Source organism: Carcharhinus amblyrhynchos, chromosome 26 (assembly GCF_965287045.1).
Source record: "Carcharhinus amblyrhynchos chromosome 26, sCarAmb.v2.hapA, whole genome shotgun sequence".
Taxonomy (NCBI): domain Eukaryota; kingdom Metazoa; phylum Chordata; class Chondrichthyes; order Carcharhiniformes; family Carcharhinidae; genus Carcharhinus; species Carcharhinus amblyrhynchos.
Genome location: NC_137349.1, coordinates 18,031,671 through 18,059,220, shown reverse-complemented (window position 1 = coordinate 18,059,220; position 27,550 = coordinate 18,031,671). Strand labels below are relative to the sequence as shown.

At 43.4% G+C, this 27,550-nt stretch overlaps 1 long non-coding RNA gene across 1 annotated transcript in view; it reads right to left on the bottom strand.

Annotated features, from left to right (window-relative positions):
• Positions 1-27,550, bottom strand: part of LOC145358802 (uncharacterized) — a 201,514-nt gene that overhangs the window by 87,812 nt on the left and 86,152 nt on the right. The window contains exon 3 of the long non-coding RNA XR_013889507.1: positions 9,978-10,066. This is a non-coding gene — a long non-coding RNA (uncharacterized LOC145358802). The remainder of the gene's footprint in view (positions 1-9,977; positions 10,067-27,550) is intronic.

The following is a 27,550-nucleotide window of genomic DNA, read 5'->3' as shown; positions in this document are numbered from 1 at the left end:
GTCTCCCCATATCTGTGTGAATTACCTCCGGATGCTCCAGTTTCCTCTCACAGTCCAAAAGACATGCTGGTTAGGAGTATTGGCCACGCCAAATTCTTGCTTTTTACAGCTGCCCTGACACCTCCAATGACTAATGCACATTTACACTCTCTTCTCTGTCCCTCTGCCCCTTCACCCCCTTGAGAATTTTATCCCTTATTTTATATAGTTTCTCCATATTCTTCCCACCAAAATCTATTTCTTTATTATAAACTGCTGATTAGCTTTGTCACGCTTCATCTAGAGAACACACCTAAAGGGAGGAATGGCAAGTTTGAGGAAGTATGGAGTGAGGGTATGTGCGAGAGATCAGCTGCATTGAGAAAAAGTGGAAGTATTAATAGAAGAGAGAAAGATGTTCTAGTCAGGGACAGACATGCATCTAGTGCTCTGTGTTTTGTTTCACTTATGTATATGTATTGACACATTTTAATTTGTGCTAGTCCACTGTAACACCTCAATCTTTTGACTCTGCCCACCAGCGAGTTAGGATAATCCTTTCCTTTCTGAGAGTTATGGTTGAATTTGACTTAGAATGACGTTATCATTCACCTTCAGCCGCTAGTACATGTTTAAAGTTAGGTTTTGGGAGTCAGCATCTGTGACCTGGTTCCTGGTGTTTGCACTATTGAACCCAGCACTCTTATTCCAAGAGCAGATTATAGACCCATGGAAAGTTAATAGGGTAAGAGAACAGATTTAGTCATGTAAATGTGGCGAGCCAATCTATGGGTATAATCTGAACAAAGGCAAGATAAAATCAGCTTTTGTTTGCTGAATCTGAGGAGCCTTAGTAAAAATGAGCCAGAGCATTCTTCAGTCAGTTACTAGTGGGCTAACAACATCAAATTCATTCTTCCACAACAGCCTTACAGATGAACTGAACAGCCGCTCCATTATTTCACAATTGCTGGCTTGTCATTGGCTTTTTTTTTTAATTCATTCACTGATATGGGCATTGCTGGCTAGCCAGCATTTATTGCCCATCCCTAGTTGCCCTTGAGAAGATGGTGGTGAGCTGTCTTCTTGAGCCACTGGTGTCACTGCATAAGTCTAGAGTCATGAGGTTAACAGCATGGAAACAGGCCCTTCGACACAACTTGTCCATGCTGCCCAGTTTTTATCACTAAGCTAGTCCCAATTGCCCACATTTGGTCCATATCCCTCCATACTCATCTTACTCATGTAACTGTCTCAATGTTTGTTTGATTGCAATGTTAACATCAATTTCTGCCACCATTTTCCTTCTGTGTGCCAACACGGCCAGAACATCTTCACCACAGGGACTACAGCACCAATCAGCTTCTCAAGAGCACCTAGAGATAAGCAACATTTTCTGCCTTCCATTGATATCCATACCCAGACTATTTGTTTTAACAAATTACTCTGGCAAGAATTCACTTGAAGGTTTTCAGTGGCAAACAAAATCATCTCCTTAGTGAAGACAAAGTTCCACAGATACATCACCAAACAAAAGAAAAGACTCTGTGAGTGATCCAGTATCTCAGTAGTCCAATCTGGGCTGGATGCTTGCAAAGCTTACTTAATAAGAGTCATCCAGGGAAGATTTGAACATAAGAACATAAGAACATAAGAAATAGGAGCAGGAGTAGGCCATCTAGCCCTTCGAGCCTGCCCCGCCATTCAATAAGATCATGGCTGATCTGTCGCTGCTCAGTTCCACTTTCCCGCCCTCTCCCCATAACCCTTAATCCCCTCTCTTATCAAAAACCCATCAACCCGCGTCTTAAAAATATTTAGCGAGGCAGCCTCCACCACTTCAACGGGCAGAGAATTCCAGAGATTCACCACCCTTTGAGTGAAGAAGTTCCTCCTCAACTCCGTTCTAAACCGCCCCCCTTTTATCTTGAGGCTGTGCCCCCTAGTCCTACTGTCTTTTTTGAGCGGGAAGAGTCTCTCCACCTCTATCCTATCCATCCCATTCATCATCTTATACGTCTCAATGAGATTTGGTGGGGTTATTAGTTCTTACTGTTTGCAAGAGCTGGGTTTGAAGAAACTGGGCATACAGCCTGAAGGCCAGGACTGGCAAGCATTTCACATATTTGGTTTGAAGGCCGTGGGTTAGAATTTCTGCCTGGTTTCCCTTGAATCTCTGAGGGACCTGTGGCAGCAACCTCTGAGAAAAGGTATCCCTGGACCATTTAGAAAGTTGGTGTCATTAAAAATCATGGACGTGGTGGGAAGAAGAGATTGACTGTTATCCACAATTATGAAGCCGTATTCCACTTATTCTGTTAATAAAAATATCCTAAATACAAATAAATCGCAAAATGTGCAATAAAAATAGAAACTGCTGGAAATGCTCAGCAGGTCAGGTAGTATCCGTGGAAGGAGAAGCAGAGTTACATAGCATCATAGAATCTCTACAGTACAGAAGGAGGTCATTTGGCTCATCTAGCCTGTGCCAATAACAATCTCAATCAGGCTCTATCACTGTAACCCCATGTATTTACCTTGCTAATTCCCCTGGCACTAAGCTGCAAATTATTGTGGCCAATCCACCTATCCAGTTTATCTTTGGAATGTGGGAGGAAAGTGGGGCATTTGGAGGAAATCCAAGGAGACACGTATAAACTCCACCGTCACCCAAGGCCGGAATTGAACCGTGTCCCTGGTGGTGTAAGCCAGCAGTGCTAACCATTGTGTCAGCATGCCACATGATGGAATCTTATGGACTCAATCCTTGCTGGATGGTAGAGGGGAATCATTTTCCGGTGTCAGGCACTCTATTTCATAATGGATTGGCTTTGCCAAGTTTCTTCCCCAGAACAAAGGCATTGGCATCGCACCCCTGGGCTACCTAGCCAGTTAGGGAGTGAGGGTGGGATGGTACATCCATGTATCAAAGGAATTATTTCTAATTAAAGGCACTCCCACATTGAGGGGGTGTTGGCGGTGGGGGGGGGGGGGGGGGGGGGGGGGGTGCGGTGGTCCAAGCATCCACTAGCATTTAGATTTTTGAGGATGTAACCCAGTCCCACAGGGAAACTTGCCTACACTTGGCTGGGAAAATTCTCGCTGACATTTGAGCAGAATTGGAAGAGGTAGAAATAAAACAGGAAGGGAAAGTGGTCAAGGGAAGATTAAACCAGAAGGAAAGGTCTATGATAGAGGGAATGGTAGGAATGAATAAATAACAGACAAAATGGGGTGATAATGGGATAAGTTTTAAAAAAACAAAAGATACGCAACCCTCTTCCTCCATTTAGATTCAGCTTTGAAGCGATCTCTATCTTTTTCTCTTCATTTCATAATGAGGCCATTTGGTCAATCAAGACTGCACTGACAACAACCTCACCCAGCCCCTATCCCTTTAACCCCACATATTTACCCTGGTAGACCCCCTGACACTAAGGGCAATTTAGCATGGCCAATCAGCCTAACCAGCGCGTTGCTGGAGGAAACCGGAGCCCCGGAGGAAATAAATGCAGACACAAGGGAGAACTTACAAACTCCACGTAGTCACCCAAGGCCGAAAATTGAACCCAGATCCCTAGCACTGTGAGGCTGCAGTGAAGCAGCAGTGCTAATCATTATGTCATCATGCCAATCTTCTCTAACTGGAGTGGTGCTGATCAACTGAAAATTTCATGTCTGTGAGGTTCCACTCTTGGGGGCTTCTTGGGGCGGGAGTGTGTGGGTGGGGAGAGAATTAGCACTTCAGTCAAAGGCAGTAATTCTGAGTTGTCACAGCAAAGGTTTGCATTAGCTCACTGTTACCATTCTTCCACAAAGATTAGGCAAATGCAAAGTTCTGGGTCACAACTGTTTACAATCAAGAAATCTGCTCCTCTTTCTTATGCTCTTGTGCTCTCTGGCACATTAACAGCCAGGAAATGTGATGGTGATGACATTGCGGTGTCAAATTCACCACATCAACCTGTTTACTGTCAAATGACAGAACACACGGAGACTTTAAGTACACTTGTCAGACGCCTGCACAGTGGATTATGCGCTCTAAAGGAGGGGGAAAATTAACTTCAAACAACAAATCCAAGTTTTGGTTGAAATAATAAAGATCTTGCTTTGGGCAAACCTCCTTGATTGTCCTCCTGCGTCTTGGTCCTGTCAGTCTTTTTTGTTAATGGGACAAACAATCCCATCCAAGTTTGATCAAAGTAATCAAAGTTTTGTCAAACCTGTTGGTTTAGTCCAATTTTATCAGTCCATCGTCAACAATAATCCATCAGTGTTGAAGTGAGACCGCACCTTAGAGGGAGTTAGGGAGGCTGCCTTCTAATGAGGTGACTAATAGCAAGCACCCACACTAAATGATGTAGTAGAAGTTCTAAGACAAAAATAAAAGTCAATAAACATCCTGGTGAAAACTTTGGATTCCTTTTCCAATCCTGTTCAGAATTGGGCAAGGTATTACTGGAGAAGATGGAAAAGTTTTGGTAGTGAGGCCAGCTGTAAGGCCGGCGCTGGCTGCTCCTTGCCCCGTCTGCCATATATGCAAATAGCAGTGAGAGCATACTGCCCATGTGTCCAGATGATTTCCCACTGGGTGGCGTGGTGGCATAGTGGTTAGCACTGCTGCCTCACAGTGCCAGGGACCTGGGTTCAATTCCCAGTTTGGGTCACTGTCTGTGTGGAGTTTGTACATTCCCCCCATGCCTGTGTGGGTTTCCTCCGGGTGCTTTGGTTTCCTCCCACACTCTGAAAGATGTGCTGGTTAGGTGCATTGACCCAAACAAGCGCTGAAGTAACTTCATTGTAGTGTTAATGTAGCCTTGTAGACAAATAAATAAAACAAAACTGCTCCTCTCACTGCCCATCCCATGGACATTATGGGATGAAGGGAATAAGCCACACAAAGTTATGATAAAGGGAGTGACTCCCCCCCCATTTTTGATTATGATGCTGCAAAATGCCTTAGGATGTTTTTCTTAGATAGAGGCACCATTAAACAGCTGTTTGTTGTCGCAGTTTTCTCTCCCCTCTGTCCAGCCCCAAATTCTAAAATCCTCAGTTTTGATGTGTTGTTTCACAGGACTGGGATTTTGGTTTTTGTCTCTTTAAAGTCCCTCACTAACTCTAGTCCCATTGCTATTGATTCATAGAGAATCATAGCACCTCTACAATGCAGAAGGAGGCCATTTGGTCCATCAAGACCGCACTAACGAGAATCACACCCTGGCCATATCCCCATAGCCCCCACATGTTACCCTGCTAGCCCCCTGCCACTAAGAGGCAATTTATCATTGCCAATCAACCTAACCTGCATATCTTTGGACTGTGGGAGGAAACCAGAGCACCCAGAAGAAACCCACACAGTCACAGAGAGAATGTGCAAACTCCACACAGACAGTGACCCTAGACAGGAGTTGAACTTGGTCCTCTGATGCAGTGAGGCAGCAGTGCTAACCAGTGTGCCACCATGTCAGTCTTCCCCATTTAGCACTGCCGGACTCTATGGCTGGAATTTTAGCAGCCTGCCTGCCACAGGAATCGGAGCAGATGAGGAGTGGTGCATGGGAAGTTCCATTGATCTCGGGCAGGATTTTACGGTTTCAGGACAAGTGAGGCTGCAAAATCCCACCCTATGTTGATAGTGGGATTCTTGTTGGGCTCCTGAAACGTAAACGGGATTGGGGCAGATTTGCTGGAGTGAATTGGGCTGAGGAAGAGAATTCTGTCCTTTCTACTTGATGAGAGAAATGCTAGGTGGATCAGATAAAATTTAAGGCAATAGCCACATGTGTGCAGCATGATCCTCAAATGATTCACTCCGAATATTTGAATGCGTTGGCTCAGTGCCCATGCACAATTGTGGTGCTCTAACACCTGTCATTGTAACCAGCCGGGATTATTGCCAAGACATTGCTGTCTGATTGACAGGACGTGCAGTGTCTGCGAAGAAATTAGTCTGGATTCCCCCACAGGGCACAATCACCGACAGAAAACAGACGGGCGGTTGGGAATGGTGTCACGCAGAATGGGCCAATGTACATAACCAAAACAGGTCCAGCCACTGGAAGCAGCCGGAAGGATTTACTAGGTGAAAATAAAATGTCATAAAACATGAGCACTATGCTATTGCCCAAATGTCAGAAAGGTACAAAGCATGACCCTCACTTCCCTTCTCCATGCTCCACGCCACCACCCAATGTCCCAACTGTTTTGCAGACTCCTAGATCAATGGAACTTCCCATGCACCACCCCTCGTCTGCTCCGATTCCTGTGGCAGGCAGGCTGTTAAGATTCCAGCCATAGAGTCCGGCAGTGTTAAATGGGGAATTTTCTCATCCCACCCACCATAGGAATCATAGCAGGCGTCAGGGAGGGGAGGTGGCGCAATGGGAGGGGGGTGGTGGTGGGGTGTAGGGGGTGGGAGGGGAACCATGCAAAGGTCCGTTAACCTTGGGCGGGATTTTCCAGCTTTGGAGTGATTGCAGCCAGAAAATGCCACCCCAATTCTCTGATTGCAAATGCTCCTCTGGAATTTTTTTTTTGCAATGCTATTCCTTTCTCAGAGTTACAAAGCCAATGCAGCAGGCCAGCAAGGAAGATGCATTTTTGAAAGGAATGGGGGAATGATCTCTTAGACAGCAGCTCAGGATGAGTGCAAGGCAGTGCCTGTAATAATGAGTATCACTGCTTACAGACCACACACAGTCATTCAAAACTGGAAAACGTTTAATGACTTGTGACATTAGTGTACCTTTAGGAAAGGTTTCTTTTTAAATCATGATCTCTGGAGCTTTCACAGTTCCAGTGTTTCTTACTGCTACTGAGCTGTCTACCAGATGTCCTTTTATTGCTCTTCATGGGGGCCTCTGGTACTTTCTGAGATTGTTTTTATGAACCTGCATTGTTTGGAGGAAAGCTGGTTGGCAGGTCAGGTGATAGGACGCTCTTCCATTTTCAATTTTGAGCTGCAGGTTTTTGTTTTTAAAAGAAACAGCAAGCTGAAAGGAAGTGTTTCTCTCTCTCCCCCTCTTTGAGATTCTGCTGGTTATCTGAAAACAAGGTCTTGCCTTTCTGAAGGGGAAAATCTGCTGTTGGTGGCTTGATCTGAATCTACCTGGGGTTCTGGGAACCTGTTCTGGCTTCAAATTGTTCTGGGTATGTCAAGAGGACAATTGGAACTTACAAGACTGAGAGTTTTCAATTCTCCAAACAAAGCACTCAATTTCAGTATCATGTGAACATTAGACTTTACTGTGTTGAACTTGTTTAAAGGGTTTTGTCTATGGAAGGTTTTGGTTTGATTGAAGCACCTTAGATATATTTGTTAAGAGTTATATATTATTGTGGTTGTTTTGCTTTTGTTTGTAATTGATAAATGTTAATGCTAATTTTCTTTCCATTCATGTTAACTATATCCTTAAATAAACTTTGTTTGATAAAAGCTCCCTAGTGGGTCATTTGAATCACACTTGAAGTGAAACCTATCATGCTTATCCTGGCTAAATTCAAGATACAAAACTTATGACCCAGGCAGTCTCCACAGAACACTTTGGAGTTTATGATCTGAACCATAACAGACTTTACTCTGTCAAGACAAGGCAAAATAAGCCAACTGCACCATCTAATTAATTACTATATAAAGCATATCTTTCACTTATAATCACTTCCGCTTCAATCTGTTACAGTGCTGGATTTGTTTATCTATGACCCAGAGATATGGCTACATCAAAAATTGTACCTTCATTCACATTTTTATATCTATTCACTCAGTCTGGAATGCAATCACAGGGTTTTATAGCACAGAAGGACACCATTCAGCCCATCTACACCCTAGCTATGACTGCAACACGGCATTCGGCACCCTCTCCTTTCCTTCTTCTCTATGTACTCTATGAACAATACGTTTTGTCTGTATAGCACACAACAATACTTTTCACTGTGTACACGTGACAGTAATAAATCATGTCAAGATATCATCATGTCTGCACCGCTCACAAGACAGCTACCCAGCTAGTCCCATTCTCCAGCCCTATCTCTATAGCGCTTTAAATTAATCATCTTCAAATATGTCTGTAGCTTTATTTTGCAACCTCCAATGGAATTCGCCTCCATCATGCTCCCAGGCATCACATTCCAACAACTCTCTGAGTAAAGAAGTTTCTTCTCATCTCACTCTGAGTTCTCTTGCTGACCATCTTGAAATTATGAACCTCCCTAGTCTCTGACATACCAACTGTTGAAAACAGAATCTCCCTTTGCACCCTGTGAAAATTATTCAGAATTTTGAATGCCCCAGTAAGGTCACCTCTTAATCGTCTCTGCTCCAAGGAGAATAAGCCCAATTTCTCTAATCTTTCCTTGTATCTAAAATTCTTCATTCCTGGTATCATTCTAGTAAACCCCCTTTGCACCCTCTCTAGGGCTTTAACTTCCTTCCTTAAATAATGTTTATTATTTTCACCTGTTAACTCATTAATTACAGAGCAGGTAAGGATACTTGGGTTTATTCATTGTCATAGCAACAAAATGTAATGGGGTCCGGTCTTCATTTGCATTCCATTAATAGGATACAAATAAAGTTCACCTGGTGGGTTTTGTGTCTCGCCATGGTGGGCATCGGAGGAAGATCCTGTTGTAAATTCACACTAGCGTGAAACCGATTTCTGGGGTTCCTGCCATATTTCCACCGTGCCCACCATCAAACCCGCCAGCAGGGGCTTAGAAGAACTCTGCCCTCAGTTCCTGACTGGAAGTGGTGCGTAAATTTCATTCCTCAGGAAACCACTCAAACCTCTTTTCTTCTTCGAGGTGTGAAACAATAGCTAGGCTGGCAGATCAGAGACGTCTGCACTTCCTGCCTTTGACAGCTGTTACCATAGTCATTTGCGTCATACTCCTGGGTTCACTGCTAACAGTGGCTTTATTAGGTCTGCTTTGCATTAAATCAGCAGCCATCCTGAGCCAGTGCCCAGCACTAATCGTGAGACAGGAACACACTGGCAAGAATATACATGCCAGCTTCCCCTGACTGCAAATGTGACTACAGTGGACTCATGATCAGTCTGTCCATGAAGCAGCACAAGAGGTGCCAGGCCCATGTCTGGACAGCTGTCATGAGGCAAGAGGTTAATACTGGGAAAAGCCAGCTACCAATTGGCTCAGAATTAGCTAACAAGAATGATCCAGGACGTTTATATTGGGGAACAATAGCAGCATTCTTATTCCACTCGCTTTTGGAAATTGAATTTTCAAATATCACCATCCGCGCCGTTGGGATTTGAACCTGGGTCCCCAGGTTTTGCCTGGAGTCTCTGGATTACTAACTCAGTGACAATAATTACTATGTCACATCCTACCCACTATTTAACTATCAGCAATGCCACATAAGATGCTGCCGGCATCATTATTCTCACACATTTTTTTAAACTTGTTAGTGAAATATGGCATCAGATAGGAACTTTAAAGTCCTTTTACACCCAGGTGCACCATGGCAGCAGTGTATAGCCACTGATGACCCGCCAAGGATTCTTCAACAGCACTTTCCAAACCTGCAGTCTCTACAGCACCACAGCCAGTTACCAGCTCTGCCTTTAGTGAACTCTAGGCATTCTGTCATAAGTAGCAGGACTACATTGCCTAGCACATGAACAATCAAATTATGTACCACAATGATATTTTCCCATTCCTGCCATTGTGGATGAGGATAGTATTTTGACTGTAGGCTTCCCTGTAGCATTGTCATATTGTGTGGCATTGCTGATAGTTAAATGGTGGGTAGGATGTGGCATAGTATTATTGTCTCTGAATTAGTAGTCCATAGAATCCAGGCAACATCTGGGGATCCAGGTTCAAATCCTACCGGCGCGGATGGTGATATTTGAAGATTCAATAAAAATTTGGAATTAAAAAATCTAATGGTGGCCATGAAACTATTGCCAATTGTCATAAAAATCCAGTTGGCTCACTAATGCCTGTTAGGGGAGGAAATCTGCCATCCTTACCTGGTCTGACCTACTTTGACTCCAGATCCGCAGCAATGTGGTTGACTCTTCAGTGTTCTGGGATAGGCCCAGCCAGTGACATCTGCATCCTGTAAGTGAAGTTTAAAAAAAATTTGAATCCAGATATCAGACAAGAAATCAAGCATAAGTAAGATTCCTAGCTGTCTAATTTTAGAATTCACAATATTTGGGGTCTCTCAAAACTTCTGATTTGTGAACCAGACAAAATCTCTTTGTTGTTTTAAACAGATGTCTGTTTTTAAACCACCTGTTTCTGTATCTTTGTATTAGAACATTAATTATTCAGGCATTTTTTTTCCGCATCAATGGTGGAAAAGACAATTAGAACAAGGTTGTACTCCTAACTTGCCCTCTATTCAGTTTTAGGGCTGGCCATCAAGGGGCCCCTTCCTCTCAGTTTGTTTAAAAACTTTATATAGAACGACTCAGTTTAGCTGGAAGCTGCTTGTTTATGAAAAGATCCCAGAATAAGAGCTTAGCTGCTGATAGCATGAGTCATTGCAGCAGTGAGCTGGCCAATAACTGACAGAGTGCATCCCATCTGCAGTTGACAGACGTGAGCGTCAGACAGCATACGAGTACAAAAAAAAACTCAACATTATAGCGTTGTAAATGGGTATTCCATGATGCCTTCTTCAAAGACAACCCACAAGTGTGCTTTTGCTTTGTCCAATCCACCTTGCGTTACATCGTCTGTTTCGTCAGCAAAGAAAAGACTCCTTTTATTACTTTACTGTGGATCAACATTATAGGATAAATACTAACCACGGCTTTGAAAGCCCACATCTTCTAAAGGAAGCAATGGCTCTGGAGAGGACTTACATTATTTATTTTGAAGATTTACAATTTAAGATATCCGATCAAGTTTAGGAACTTCATCTTTGTTTTGCAACCAAGTAACAAGAACACAGCCAGTCGATAAAAATACAGGAACCAATCCTGTAACAGGTAACCATCAGACTAAAAGTTGACCACACTGTGTCCATTTTTCAAGTGCTAAATGGGAAAAATGATAGGTAGGAGGTACACACTCATTACTACCCAGATGTGCACCATCCGCCAACTTGGTATCAGCAAAAGAATAGCCATCCAGAACCCACAGTAAATTCTTAGCATATGAATAAAAGACTGACATCTGTTTGAGGGCTGAAGCCTATATTAAACCCAATGAGTTCCATTGTTAGTTGTCTCCACCGGGAACTTTAATAAAATTTTCAATCACTTGTAAAACCATGCTGGCTGCCTTCAGGTTTCCACTCTATTAATACCTATTTTTAGGATACTTTAAATGTTTTCCCAACTAGCAATACCAAGCTAACAATATGTGATAATATACTGATTATGCCAGGGCAACACCATGGCACTTAGCATGGCTGCCTCACAGTACCAGGGACCCAGGTTTAATTCTGGCTTCGGATGACTGTCTGTATGGAGTTTGCATGTTCTCCCCTCTTCAATGTGGGTTTCCTCTGAATGCTCTGGTTTTCTCCTACAGTCTAAAGATCTGCAGGTTAGGTGGATTAGCCATACTAAATTGTCCGTTAGTGTCCCAAGATGTGTAGGTTAGGGTGATCAATGGGATAAATATGTGGAGTTACAGGGATAAAGTGGGATGCAATCAGTACAGCCTCAATGGGCCAAATGGCCTCCTTCTATGATGATACCAAACTAGCAACCCAGAGTTGTGAGTTTGAGACCCATTGTGGCAAACCACTGAATTTCCAGAACCTAATTCTTTGTGGGCTGGTACCAAAAGAAAGAAATGAAAGCTGGTGGCTTATCCTGGAAACCCAACCATTGTGCTACAGAAAAGGGAACCCTTCTCAGTCTGGTATACGCAATTTTTAATGTATTTTGACATGGCTACGCAAACCACTCTCAGTTGTAGAGGCCCATTCACACCTTCTTGGAGCAACTCAAGATGGGCGGCCGATCATGCCAATATTGTGGAAGCCAAAAGAAAATACAGTTCCTTTACAGGAAGTGGTATCCTGCATAATCTTTGGAATCATGTCCTGTTAGCTGACTTTGACTGTGAGCATCATTTCTACATCGTTAGGATTTCTCCTTCTTATGTATTCCTTAACCAATTGAGTCATAAAACAATCTAAGATCATAAACACAGTAATTCACCTTTCTTATTTCTATTCTAATCTTACTAATTAATCCGAAAGAAACTGAAATCCTTCTCTATAAACTGCATTACTTTTGTTTCGCTTTCTCTTGATTTCAACATAAAAGTGCCTCTTCTAAATCCTCGGTATGGTGTGATGGTCTAGAACAGACCAGCATAACTGCCTTGTTTCTGTTACTCAGTCTGATCGTCAAACCGTCCAGCTCCTCTACAGCTGAACTCAAGCTCCATGTTAGTTTTAGATGATCTTTAATATAACCATTCACCTCTTATTTAATACTGCAGAAAAATCTTTTGATTTGTAAGTCTGTATCAATATTCTTAAGCTACTCTTTATGATTGTTAAGAAATCACATTCCTCAGCAGAGGCTTCTGGCTCCACTATTACTTCCTTCAATTTTCTACCATTTGTATGTAGGATTGAGCCAAGGACTTACTCCACCCTTCATTGTAATCAAAGAAAAGAGAGAGAGAAAGAGAGAAAAAATAGAGAGGGAGAAAAAAGAGAGTGGGGGAAAGAATGAGAGAGAGAGAAAGAGAGCAAGAGAAAGAGAGAAATAAAGAGAGAAAGAGAAATAGAGAAAGAAAGAGGAGAGAGAGAAAGAGAAAAGGAGATAGAAAGAGAGAAAGAAAACTTGAACATAAATTGCATCTTCTACAGCCTTAGGAATGCCTTATAGCATTCTTGAATTGTAGTTGCTGTTGTAATGCAGGAAAAGCAGCAGCCAATATACACACAGCAAGTTCCCTAACACCCCTGCAAGTGAATTCACACTGTGTTGCTCTAAGCTCCTCACTATCAGAGAGTGAATACATTGTGTGTAATGTTACTCAATGGTACAGATCAAAAAGTCCCAGATTTCATCCCTTAACTGAGCTGAGTTAATCATCAGAAATGTGAAGGCATTCCAAAGGTAGAGGAGGTAAAATCGACCAACATTCCTCTCTAAGATATCTGGCTGCAGACCAGAATGTCTAAACAAAGCAGCAAATCTCTCTGAATTTGACATTAATTTCCCCAGGAAACAGAGACTAATAGAAGCTTTGCTAGAGGTGTTTAAAATCATGTCAGGTTTAGATAAGATAAATAAAGAGCAACTTTTCCAGTGACTGAGGATTTGGATTGAAGATGATTGGCAAAAGAGGGTGCTGACCTGGTGTTGTGAGACTTCCTACTGTGTTTACCCCAATCTAACATTGACAAAAGAACCAGGGGTGACAAATCAAATAGTTCGAATATGGAATTCACGGCTTGATTGGAGCATCCCTCCCTCCATCCCTCCCTCCATCCCTCCCTCCCCCCCCAAACTGGGGCACGCAGAGGAGCCGTGTGGGCGGTACAGTGGCGTACTGAGTTAGCATTGCTGATTCACAGCTCCAGGGACCCGGGTTCGATTCCTGGCCTCGGGTCACTGTCTGTGTGGAGTTTGCACATTCTCCCCGTGTCTGCGTGGATTTCCTCCGGGTGCTCCGGTGTCCTCCCACAGTCCGAAAGACGTGCGGGTTAGGTTGATTTGGCCGTGCTAAGAAATTGCCCCTTAGTGTCCCGAGATACGGAGGTTAGAGGGATTAGTGGGTATAATATGTAGGGATTTTAGGGATAGGGCCTGGGTTGGATTGTGTTCTGTGCAGACTCGATGGGCTGAAGGGCCTCTTTCTGCACTGTAGGGTTCTATGATTCTATGATTCTATGGCTGTAGATTCAATCGTAACTTTCAAAAGGGAATTGGATAAATACTTGAAGAAGAAAATATTGCATGGAAGTAGGGAAAGAGACTAACTGGATTTCTCTTCGGAAGAGCCAAGACAGACTGGATGGGTTGAATGGTCTCCTTCCGTGCTGTACAATTCATAGAATCCCTATGGTGCAGAAAGAAGCCTTTCAGCCCATTGAGTCTGCACTGACTCTACGATACAGCATCTTACCCCACATGCTTATCTCCCTAACCTACATATCTTGGGACACTAAAGGGCTGCTCCTTCATCAGTGCTCCAAAAGCTCATGATTCCAAATAAACCTTTAACCTGGTGTTGTGAGACTTCTTACTGTGTAGTTAGAGGTAGTGAAAATTGTCTAGCCCCCACAAATGCATAAACAATCCCTGCCAGAGGAACCTAACAAACAGCCCAGTCTTTCTCAAACAAAAACAGAAAATGCTGGAAAATCTTAGCAAGTCTAACAGCATCTGAGGAGAGAGAATAGAGCCAGTGTTTTGAGTCTGGATGGCCTTTTGTTTGAGCCCTGAAGAAGGGTCATCCTGACTTGAGACATTGGCTCTATTCTCTCTCCTCAGATACTGTCAGGCCTGCTGAGATTTTCCGGCATTTTCTGTTCTTGTTTCAGATTCTAGCACCCACAGTAATTTGCTTTTAGCCCAGGCTTTCTCCAGTATATTGGCCTCTAATCTAAATACATTCATTTCAGTTAGATGAGTAGCTACACAGAATTCCCACTTCCCTAAATGTGTACATGTGTGGATGCTGGGTACAAGCAGGATGTGTTTTGTTGTGATGCCAATACTCACTATGCAGGGTCTCCTGGCATGAGCAAGCACCTGGGTGTCCAGAGTAACCAAAGTCTCATTGCTGACTACAGAATGGCATCTCTTCATGAATTACCACTGAGGAAATGAGAGATAAAGGGGAAGGAGAAGAACGTGAACAAATCCCTCTACCTCTACTTTGAGGCATCAGATAAATTGGAAGAATTGTAAACTGTGAAGAGGACAGTTTGGAACATCAAAGGGACATAGACAAGTTGGGAAAGAGACAGATAGGTAGCGGATGAATTCAAAGCGGAGAAATGTGAGGTGATTAATTTGGTAGGAAGAATATGGAGAAACAATATAAAACAAGGGGTACAACTCTAAAGGGAGTGCAGGGGCAGAGAGATCTGGGTGTAAGTGTGCATGCATCATTGAAGGTGGTAGGACAAGTGAAGGGAGCAGTTAATAAAGCATATTCTGGGCTTTATTAATAAGGGCATAAAATACAAGAGCAAGGAGGATATGCTTAACTTATATAGGCCGCTAGTTAGACCTCAGCTGAGGTATTGTGTATAGTTCTGGATGCCACACTATAGGAAGGATGTGAATGCATTGGAGAGAATGCAAAAGAGGTTTACAAAAAATAGTTCCAGGGATGAGAAACTTCAGTTGTGAGGAGAGATTGGAGAGATCGGGACTGTTCTCCTTGGAGAGAGGAAGGCTAAGAGGAGATCTGATAGAGAAGTCCAAAATCATGAGGAGGCTGGACAGAGTAGATAGGGAGAAACTGTTCCTGCTTGTAGGATTGAGAATGAAAGGACACAGATGTAAAGTGATTTCCAAAAGAAACAAATGTGATGTGAGAAACAACATTTTCACACAGCGAGTGATTTCGGTCTGGAATGCACTGCATGGAAGTGTGGTGGAAATAGGTTCAATTGAGGCATTCAAGAGGGTATAAGGTAATTATTTGAATAGAAACAATGTGCAAAGGTACAGGGAAAAGGCAGGGGAATGGCACTAAGTCACACTACTTAATTAGAAGCTGGTACAAACTTACTGGGCCAAATGGCCCCTTCTGCTTTGTAAAATTCTGTGAAATTGCTGAAGACTGTGCCAAGGGCAGCACAGTGGCACAGTGGTTAGCACTGCTGCCTCACAGCGCCAGGGACCTGGGTTCAATTCCAGCCTCAGGTCACTGTCTGTGTAGAGTTTGCATGTTCTCCCTGTGTCTGCATGGATTTCCTCCAGGTGCTCTGGTTTCCTCCCGCAATCCAAAGATGTATGGGTTAGGTCAATTGACTGTGGTAAATTGCCCCCAGGGCCAGAGGAATTAGCAGAGTAAATGTGTGACGTTACAGGATTAGGACCTGAATGGAATTGTGGTCAGTGCAGACTTGATGGGCCTCCTCCTGCCCTGTAGGGATTCTATATCATCAGACCAATAATGGCTCTGAGGTGAAACTTGCCATACACATTCCATTGGGTGAACAGAACTGAAATGCATATTAAAAATTAAGGATGAGAGGTGTTTTAAAATCGATGGCTTTGCATCTGTAGCACATTCTCCAGGGAAAACATGTTTGGTTTTCAGTATCCAAGGCACGTTGGAAGGTAGATATCTGAGGATGTCTCAATTTGATACGTAGTTTTGTTACATAAAGTGCTTACGGTATCAGAGTTTTTACCTCAATTGTGTTTTCAACTTCACCTTGCCTCATCCAAGGCACAAATTATTCCACAATATATTGCTCTGTAGTGGATACATTGTGGAATAATTAGCACCCTTGGATGAGGCAAAGTGAATTTGAATGTACGATTGATGTTATTATGTTGAGGGTGCTATGCAAAAAACATGTTTGAGTTCTTACTGTTGATGCATTACAATATGTTGCTCTCATTTCCTCCCATACTCCGAAGATGTGCAGATTAGTTAGGTTGACCATGCTAAATTGCCCCTTAGTGTCAGGGGGATTAGCAGGGCAAATACATGGGGTCATGTGATTGTGGTGCAAGCTTGATGGGCTGAATGGCCTTCTTCTGCACTGCAGAGATTCTATGAGTTTTATTAACTTGGCACTACTTTATACAGCAGAAAGGTCATGTTAGACTAATGTAAGTTTTCATTTGGATTCCTTCCAGCCTAAAAATATAATTGGTTTTCAATGATTTATCTCACCTCACCTCATGAGAAGCTAATGTGGGAACTAATTAAGAAATACACTATATTTATATAGAGCCTTTCACAACCTCAAAACATTTCATTGTACATCACAGCCAAGGAAGTACATTTCAAACTGTAGTTACATGTTGCAATGTTGGAAATCCAGCAGTCAATTTGTGCATAGAAAGATCCTACAAACTGTTTTCAGCAATGTTGATTGAGGGATACATATTGGCAAGGAATACAGACTGCTGTTTTTGAAATAGAATGATGGGATTGTTTATATCCACTCGAGAATGCAGACTGTACCCTGAATCATAGAATCTACAGTGCAGAAGGAGACACAGCAATGATCCCACCCAGATTCTGTCCTATCCCCGTATGTTTACCTTTCTAATTCCCCTGACATTAAGGGGCAATTTATCATGGCCAATCAATCTGCACATATTTGGCTGTGGGAGGAAACTGGAGGAAACCCACGCAGACACAGGGAGAATGTAGTTTGACATCTCCAAAGATGTACAGGTTAGGTTGATTGGCCTTGTTAAACTGCCCCTTAGCATATAGGTTAGGGGGATTAATGGGATAAATACATTGGGTTATGGGGATAGAGCCTGGGTAAAATGTTCTGTCAGAGAGTTGATGCAGACTTGATGAGCTGAATGACCTCTCTACGCTGTAGGGATTTTATTAAGTTTTATAAGGTTTATTTTATTTAATATCACTAGTACGCTTACACTTAACACTGCAACGAAGTTACTGTGAAAATCCCCTAGTCGCCACACTCTGGCATCTGTTCGGGTATGCTGAGGGACAATTTAGCACCTAGCCAGCCTGTGGGAGGAAACCAGAGCACCCAGAGGAAACCCATGCAGACATGGGGAGAATGTGGAGACTCTGCACAGGCAGCAACCAAAGCTGGGAATCGAACACTATTCCCTGGGGCTGTGAGGCAGCAGTGCTAACTACTGTGTCTGCCCATCTCAGCCAAAAGACAACGCCACCAACAGTAGAGTACTCTCACACTAGTGTAAGCCTAGACTTTGTTGGTTCAAGTCCCCCTTCAGGGCAATCTTATGGCTCAAGAGGCAAGAACACTACCACAGAGCCAAGACTGACACTTGCTGTACAAAAAGAAAATTTGTAACATTGTCAAGATTCGGGATTTTTCTGATGACCAGAAGAGTGGCCTGTATGACCTTACAGTCAGCAGTGGAATACTACTCATTTCCATTTGCACACAAGCTCTGTCTTGTTACAAACAGTCTTTGCATCTGAGATAAATGTCAAAAACAATTGTGGTTTCAAGCGAAACAAAGAAGCATTATGAATGCTTAATGCTTCAGTTTTACTCTAAGTACCAGTGTGATACTAGCACTGTCTTTGAAGTGTTATGAATACTTAGCATGGGATTATGTTATCTTCTTGTACAGTCCTTGGAATGGGGTTAAGGATCATGAGCTCCGGGAGTTCTGCATTTGAGTAAATGAGATCAAGAAGAGAAAGAAAGGGCCAAAACTTGGTCTCTTCGCATTTTTCCCAGTCATGTGAATCGTGAGCTGCAACCGCCCAAGGCCAGCTCCTTTAAGGTAGTCGAACTTTTAAAGTTTATTACTAGTGTCACAAGTAGTGTGACACTAGTTGTCATTAACACTGCAATGAAGTTACTGTGAAAATCCCCTTGTCACCACACTCTAGCACCTGTTCGGGTGTACTGTGAGAGAATTTAGCATGGCCACTGCACCTAACCAGCACATCTTTCGGATCATGGGAGGAAACAGGAGCACCCAGAGGAAACCCAGGCATGGGGAGAACGTGCAGGCTCTGCACAGACAGTGACCCAAGCCGGGAATCAAACCTGGATCCTTGGCTCTGTGAGACAGCAGTGCTACTGTGCCACAGTGCCACTCAATATTTAAACTCCATGCTGCTTCCTCATTAGAATGTTTGTAGCATTCAGCCCAGAGTAACCATAGCTGCTGACTGGCTGCACAGTTAACAGGTGTCTAGCAGCATGCATGTGTTTCAACTAACCTGCAGCGCGAAAAGGCATCCTGTCCCTCTTAAAGAGGACCTGCATCCCTTCAAAACAAGCCATTGTAGTCTACCAGTAGTGTAACTGGCTCAAATCAAAGTTGAACAAATGGAGCACCAGGGAAGAGAGAGGGTTCCCAGTTTCAGGACTGGAAGCCATGGTGATGGAGACCACCAGGAGGAGAAAGCTAAAACAAGTTTCTGAGGGAACCAGGAGCATCTAAATAAACCTCTCCCAAGGGAAGAGGAGGAAATGGCCATTGAGGTTAATGCCTATTGGCTGGCCCCAAGAACTTGGCAATAGGGTTGACTGAAGCTTAGTGACATTGTTGGGATGGTCAAGGTCAGTGAATGCATCTTCAAAGGACATTTTCTAAATGCCACTAACCTCTTACACTGTTCAATGCATCCAGTCACTTAACTGCCAGCTGTTTCAAATAGCCGGGACTCAAGCCTGAAATTTGAATTGCTCCATCTCCCCCTCAGAGACCTTACAATGATACTAGACCCATATCTAGTATCACAGCTTCAACATACCTTCAGCTTTGACAGCAACATCACCTCGTTGCAGTGCAACATAATCATTGATATTCCTTTTTCTCTCTTGCCGGACAAAGTGGATCACAAAGGAAGAGACCAGAGCAGAGTTAGCCATCTATCTCTTTCTTCCCAAGCCACCCCACCCTTCCTTACCCTGACCCTTCCGTTCCAACTCTCTGCTTTCAGATACCCAAGAACTGCTGCCCAGCCCAGTCTCAAAGGGCAAGGGCATAAGCACCATCACACTACTGATGAAAAAGTACCATCGTTTGACTGAACACTCACAGTCACCAGCGAAAGCATTGATTCTTTCATCAACACTCTCTGAAGGCTGACAAAGAACTGTGATCATGAAATTTTTCAGGATGAGCCGATTTGCAACAGAATCATAGCCTGCATCCTCAATGAAGCATTATCACATCTCTTACAGACAAGAGACGACTTAACGTTTATTAAAACAGTGCAGATTGGAAGGCTGCAATAAGTCTTCGGAGGCAGAAGTCCCGTCACCAAAATCCTTTTATTTACAATTCCAACAACAGTACACAGAGTGCTATCAGTCAGCAGTCTACCTGCATGAGTGCCAGAGGAACTGACACTCCTGGTTAAATACAAGGAAAAGACTCCCTGATTGGCCCATTAATTGACTCCTTAATTAGAGAGTTCATTTTCCCAATAGGCCAACCTGATTAGCCTGACTGAAGTCATTACAGAGGCAAATAGAACTCAGGAGACAGAACTGGATGTTTATTCATGGGGAAGAAGGGATTCACGTGGAAGAAATCTATTCAGTTTATGGGCTATAAAAAAAGAAAAAGCACAAGGGCTAAGCCTGCCAAAATGAGGAAAAGCATGCTATTTGGAAATGTGTTTGTTGTGGTGGGAACAACTGAGAAGAATGTCCAGCAGGAGGAGCAGAGTGCCGCAACGGTAGAAAAATAGGCCATTTCAAAATTATTTGGCACTCAAAAATGCTAACATTCTGTAAAAGAAAAAGGGAGAAAATTTTAAAACAGAGTCACATACAAGAAGAATAAGTAATGGTACTGAAAACAAGTATTAGAACATTAAACTCAAAAGTGGATGCACACCTGACAGATTTTAAAACTAGACACAGGAGCAGGGGTTTCTGTTTATTCAGATGACATCAGATGCATGAAACAGCTAACATTGCAACCCACATCTATCAAATGACAAGGTCACAGTGGGACAAGTTTAAAAGTGAAAGGCCAACTCATGGCAAAGCTGAAATATAAAGAGTGAGAGATCCTCGAACCTCTCCACGTTATTCAAAATCAAGAGTGCTCACTACTAAGGCATGTCTAAAACTGCGATTAATCTATAAAGTGGATGAAGTTGCAAATAAGAACCACAGCAGTACATTTCAAAATTAATTTCCTAAATTATTTACAGACCCAAGGAAATTAAAAAATGAATCTCATATTATAATACAAGTTGACGCTAAACTAATTTGCCTCTTTATACCAGGGAAAGGTCCACATCTACTCTTAGACAAAGTCAAGAGTGAAACTGAAAAGATACAGCAGCAAGGGGTTATGTCACCAGCCACTGCTGTGGGGAGTTGATCTTTTAGATGGTCAAACTCCATGAGCAGCACAGGACCATCTTAAGTGGAGAGAATAAATCATGGTGCAAAGTCCAACCCTCAGGCCAGTTAGTTAAGTAACAAAAAGACAGCGACATTCTAAGTCAGGGAAAGCAATACCAGAACTGGCCAGCAGAGCGACCATGCCAATGCTGTGCAGTAAAGAGTCTACGTAGGCAAGAGTCCACATAGGTAATATTCCTTTGCTTGCAGGAGGGCAGAGAATGTGTCAATGTTGCTTAAACCACTATTTTGTCTCTGACAAATTCTAATTTATTCTCTGTATACGCAACCATCTGCCATCCTGAGCACAACATTGATGAATAAATCAGCAGATTCTGGATTTACTGCAGACTTCTTATGTTCAGCATTTTAGTTGTTTTTGACCAATGAACCTATCAAATTCAAGTTTTTCTTGCTTTTTATCAAATTGAACAATCATAATGCTCTCAAAATATTTAATCAATTCTTTCTTTTTTTTCAGGTGAGCTTGGACTCGGGGATTGGGTTTTAGTGATGAGTTTCTTTCAAATTGCTCTTCTTTAACTACTTTAAAGATTTCTCAGGAGTTGTTGCAGCCTGGAATTTTAAAAGATTTAGCTCACCCTTGAAAGTTCTGCTGATTCTGCACTCCGAAGTGAGACTTCTAAAGGAGAGTCAATGGTGTCTTCTCTTCTCCTACAGTAAGGAATTTTAAATCTCAGCCTTCAGCTTTCCAGAAGCTTTGCCCTGGAAACTTTTCCTCAGACCGTCTACTTCTCAAGCTTCTTTACAGGGTCAGAATATTTTCTTGAATTTTTCTCTGTCTTCCAGCATTTCAATTTATTTCTGCATTTTAGTGAGGTTCTGGTTTTAATCTCTCTGCTGCCACCATATTGTGGGGTGCTGGTTATATTTCAGTAGGTTTAATGAATCCTTCCTGGTCTTTAGCAGGTTAATTGTTAATAATTACTCAAAATATTTACAAATATCCAGTAAAGCATATCATGTAAGAACTGTCTCCATGCTTAGGACTACATATTGCTCAATTCAACACCACACTGACTCATAGGTGTGGGTCACCATTGTGTAGGTGGTACTACTCAGTCCCACATTAACCCTGTATGTGCCAGACCCCTATACTATACCTCCCCCTAGTCTTTATCCAATATATTTAGTGTTATACTAGTTTACATCATGTCTTACACTGTTATAACTCATTTCTCAGTATTATTACATTATTACTATTACTACAATTTCACTAGCTTTCCTCTTCTCTCCTAGGTGCAGGTAATGTGTTCTCTTACATGACTGCATGGGTGGTACTATACTCCAGCCCACATTAACCCAACATGTCCCAACCCTACATTTGCCAGACCCTTATGCTGCATTTGCCGAACAGTGTTCAGGAAAGGTTACAGTCCCAAAACCAAACAACTCTATAAGAATCTGTGTGGATTTAACTCAACTAAAGAAATCAGTTGAAAGTGTGATCCATGTAATGGTTACAGTGGTTGAGAGCATTGCCAAACTGGCCAAGGGTACTTTATTTACCAAATTTGGCAGTTGCTTCTGGACAAAGATTGCTGATTACATTCATAATTCCATTTGGTTGTTATTTTTCAACAGATTGCCCTCTGGAGTAGTGTCCACTCCAGAAATTTTCCAGAAAACTATGTCTCACATTCTAGAAGGGCCCTGGAAGGAGTAATATACTATATGGATTACATGCTTATACTTGGCTACATGAGAGAAAAGATTGATCGCAGAGCTAGAGTCTTTCAGGCTGCAGGTTTGAATGAATTTGCCAAACCCATGATAAGTTTCTAGGTCACATGGTAAAGGCCACTAGAATCACAGTAGATCCACAAAAAATCAGAATTAATAAGAGAATTTCCAAAACCCAGGAACATAATTGGGTTTCAAAGGTTCATTGGGATGGTTAACAAATTTGGCAAGTTCCCATCAAATCTAGCACAGATCAATATGCCTTGGAGTCAGCTTTTGAGATAGAGTCAACAGTGTTACCAGAATGCAGACAAACAAAATGCTTTTGAAAGGATTAAACTACTTTTAATCTCTTCTGAAAGCTTGGCTCATTAAAACCCAGAATTACCAACGATAGTAGCAACAGCTGCATTGCCTACAATTCTGGAGGCAGTTTTATTTTGAGTGCCGGGAGGCAGCGGGCATAAACCATTCTACCATTCCTCAAGGTCACTAACAAAAACAGGACAACAATATGCCAAGCAATGTGCCTTAATGACTATCGGCCAGTGGCTTGGACATCCATCATTATGAAGTGCTTCGAAAGGTTAGTCATGGCATGAATCAATTCCAGCCTCCCAGACTAACTAGATCCACTACAGTTTGTCTACTGCCTCAACAGGCCCACAGCAGATGCTATTTCCCTGGCCCTGCACTCACCTAGATAACAAAGACACCTATGTGAGCGTTCCATTTATTGACTACAGCTCAGCCTTCAACACTATTATTCCCATGAAATTCATCTCCAAACTCCTGGGCCTGGCACCTCCCTCTGTGACTGGATCCTGAATTTCCTAACTCACAGACCACAATCAGTAAGGGTAGGCAACAACACCTCCTCCATGATCATCCTCAACACCAGTGCCCCACAAGGCTGTGTTCTCAGCCCGCTACTATACTCCTTGTACATCTATGACTGTGCGGCCAAACTCCCCTCCAATTCGATTTTCAAGTTAGCTCACGACACCACTGTAGTGGGTCTGATCTCAAACAATGACAAGACAGAATATAGGAATGAGATAGAGAATCTGGTGAACTGGTGCGGCAACAATAATCTCTCCCTCAACATCAACAAAACGAAGAAGATTGTCATTGATTTCAGGAAACGTAAAGGAGAACATGCCACTGTCTACATCAATGGGGACAAAGTAGGAAGGGTCGAGACCTTCAAGGTTTTAGGTGTCCAGATTACCAACAACCTGTCCTGGTCTCCCTATGCCGACACCATAGTTAAGAATGCCCACCAAGATCTCCACTTTCTCAGAAAACCAAGGAAGTTTGGCATGTCAGCTACAACTCTCAACAACTTTTACAGATGCATCATAGAAAACATTCTTTCTGGTTGTATCACAGCTTGGTATGGCTCCTGCTCTGCCCAAGACCGTACAAAAGGTCATGAATGTAGCCTAATCCATGACACAAATCAGCCTCCTATCCATTGGCTGTGTCTACACTTCCCACTGCCTCGGCAAAGCAGCCAGCATAATTAAGAACCCTACATGCCCAGGACATTTTCTCTTCCACCTTATTCCTTTGGGAAAAAGATATAAAAGTCTGAGGTCACGTACTAACTGACTCAAGAGCAGCTTCTTCCCTGCTGCTGTCAGACTTTTGAATGAACTTCCCTTGCATTAAGTTGATCTTTCTCTACACCCCAGCTATGACTATAACACTACATTCTGCACTTCCTCATTTTCTTCTCTATGAATGGTATGTTTTGTCTGTATAGCGCACAAGAAACAATACTTTTCACCGTATTTTAATGCATGTGACAATAAATCAAAACAAATCAGAAAGATGGAAAATAAAGCATTGATAGCAACATGGGCTTGCAAAATCAGTTCAAGCTATTTCATGGGATTGCACTTCAAAATTAAAACACACCAGAAGCCAATATTCACTCTTCTGAACATGAAAGAAATTATGAAGATGCTACCCAGAATCCAGCAGCTCAAATTATGATTGATGAGATATGACTCCATCACAGAGTAATGTGCAAAAGAAGTATCAAACAATGACAGACACATTGTCACGAATACTATCAGAATGAACAAAACAAAAAGGATTTACATATCATCCAGCAAGTTGAAGCATATACATCCTTAATCCCTCAGCATTTATCAGCTACTGTAAAAAGGTTGCAGGAAATTGAACAAATCCAACAACAAGATGAAGAATATCTCAGAATCTGAGAATATTGGCTGGAAAATAGGAAAAAGGAGCAGGAATTCTTCCCATTGAGCCTGTTCCACCATTAAAACAGATCATTTTCCCACACTACTCCCATATCCCTTGATTCATTAGTATCCAGAAATCCATCGATTTCTGCCTTGAACACACTCAATGATTGAGCTTCCACAGCCAATTGTTGTACAGAATTTTAAGGATTCACCACCCTCAAGTGAAGAAATTCATCCTCATCTCGGCCTTGCATTTGGCGTGCCCTGTACTCTGAGTCTACGTCCCTTGGTTCCAGATTCACCAATCACGGGAAACATCCTGGCTGGAATTCTCCCAAAAAAATTCTAAGTGTCAAATTCATGTGAAAGCTGGAGTAAATCACGCTGGTTTTTTCAGCATATTTCCCAAAATATATCTCCCGCACTCTGTGTGCTGCAAAGGCCACCAGCTTGAATATCATTAAAAACATCGCTGAAAAGACCTCCCAGCATTGAGATCACTGGACTCAATTCCACATAGACATTGCTGGCCTCATCGTTGGCCTCTCAATCCCCGCACAGATATCACTGGTCTCATCGCTAGCTTCTCACATCCTCCCCCCTGCACAGACATCACCCCAGGCATCACTGTCCTCTCACACCACACCCCACACCACCCCTTCCCCCGTGGTGTGCACAGATTTGCATGATGATCATCCAGAGGTCATAGACGAACTGGACCTTTGTGGTTGATGAATGTTTGCCCCTTACCTCCCAGGGACTGCAGGGTGATGTGTGTCCTGTCTGCTGCCCCCTGGACATGGGGCATCCCTGCAATGGCCATGATGCCTGCAGCCCAGGCCTCCTGCTGAGCCTGCCCAGAGTCAAAGTGGATGGATTGGTCTTGTTGGGCGTACGAGGCATCAGTCACCTGGCGAACACATCTGTGTACTAAGGCCTGGAGATCCCACAGAGGTTACCACTGGGTGCCTGAAATGATCCTGTTGCCTGGATATTAAGAGCCACCATCAACTTAACCTCTATTAGGAATGGGTGGCCAACCCTCCCACCAGGTGTCAGGTGTGCGAGCACCTCACACAGGGATCAGACGTGTCTTTCGATAGGCAGAGCTGGTGACAGCACATGACCTCCGACAGCCCCTCGAAAGATGCCCTGGCCTGGTGCCACCTTTGTCTTTGCACCCTCCTTTTCCTGGCCACCCTTTTGGGGGTCTGCTTTCCTATCTCATGTCCTTCAGCGGCAGCCCCCTGCCCTCCTTCCTGAAGGCCTGCCGCTGGCACCTCCTGCAGTGGCCTCCCAACACCCTCCACCCCTGAGCTGCCTCCTCCTCCTCAGCTGCCAGCATGATGGCCAGCTCTAAATCAGTAAGGCCAAGATTCATTCTGCACAGTGGAGGTTAGAGGGAGGAAGTTTGGTAGATTCATGTCACTGCTTGAAACTATCTCAGCATCGCACCCCCCCCCCCCGCAAATCCAATCCTTCACTGGGATCAGTGCTCACAATTGTGGATGCTGGCAACACGACACAATCGGTGGAGACATGAGTCATCTGATTAGTTTGCCTGCCATTGGCATCGTGAACACGGCTGACAGGGAGATTATGCAATTATGTGTGCAGGCATGACCATTACGCCCTCTTGAGCCATTGCCATGAGTGCAACTGCAGCATTCCCTTCCAGGCCTGTGTTGCAGCTCAGGGACACAGGGCAAGGACAGACTGCTAATTATCACAGGATGGGTTACCATTCACTGCAGAGTACATGCAAGTATGAATGACTGTGTTAACCTGAGCACCCCTACTTGGAGCCTGAACTGATGAGCCCTCAAGCAGCACATAGTTCACTACCCCACTCTCTCTCTCTAAAACGCCAGCACTCAGCCCAATCTCACATCATATCCTACAGCCAGAATAAAGGAATAGCATAGTGGCTGCAGAGAGCAGCCCAGCCAGCAATCCTTTAAGGGCACTACCCCACCCCATAGGGCCAGGGCACAGCAGCTGAAGGTCTCCCCACAGCGAGCAGCAAAACTACATCCCTACCTCCCCAGCACTCTGGGGGCTGCAGCTCAATAAACTAACCTCCTTACTCCTCTTCAACGCTGCCACACCAACTCCAGACTTTTATATCGCAGCTGTAGACCATGCCAGAGTGACGTCATGCCAGAGATGCAGGTGAAGCTAATGAGGGTGGAGATTGCTGTCGCGGACCCGTTAATCAGATGGTAATATATGTAAATGCATGCAAATTTCCATTACGCTAATTTTCAGTGTGGTTCTGTCAGCGCCAGAAAACAGGTTGGGAGACGCTATCAGAGCAGGAACGCACACGCAAATCCCGTGATTTGGCTGATGCGAGAATCTCCCGACTGTTGTGCTGAAAGATTAGTACAGTGGAGTGGGATAATCAAACATCCCCCCCATCTACATCCACCCTGTCAAGCCCCGAATGTTGTAAATTTCAATGAGATGACCTATCTTTCACCAAATCCCTAGACAATACAGGCCCAGTTTCCTCAAACTCTCCTCTTAAGTCACCCACCATTCCAGAGATTAGTCTGGTGAACCTCTGTTGCATTCCCTCAATAGCAAATACATTCTCCCTCAGATAAAATCAAAACTGTACACCATGCTCCAGGAGTGAGATCAGCAAGGCTCAATGCAA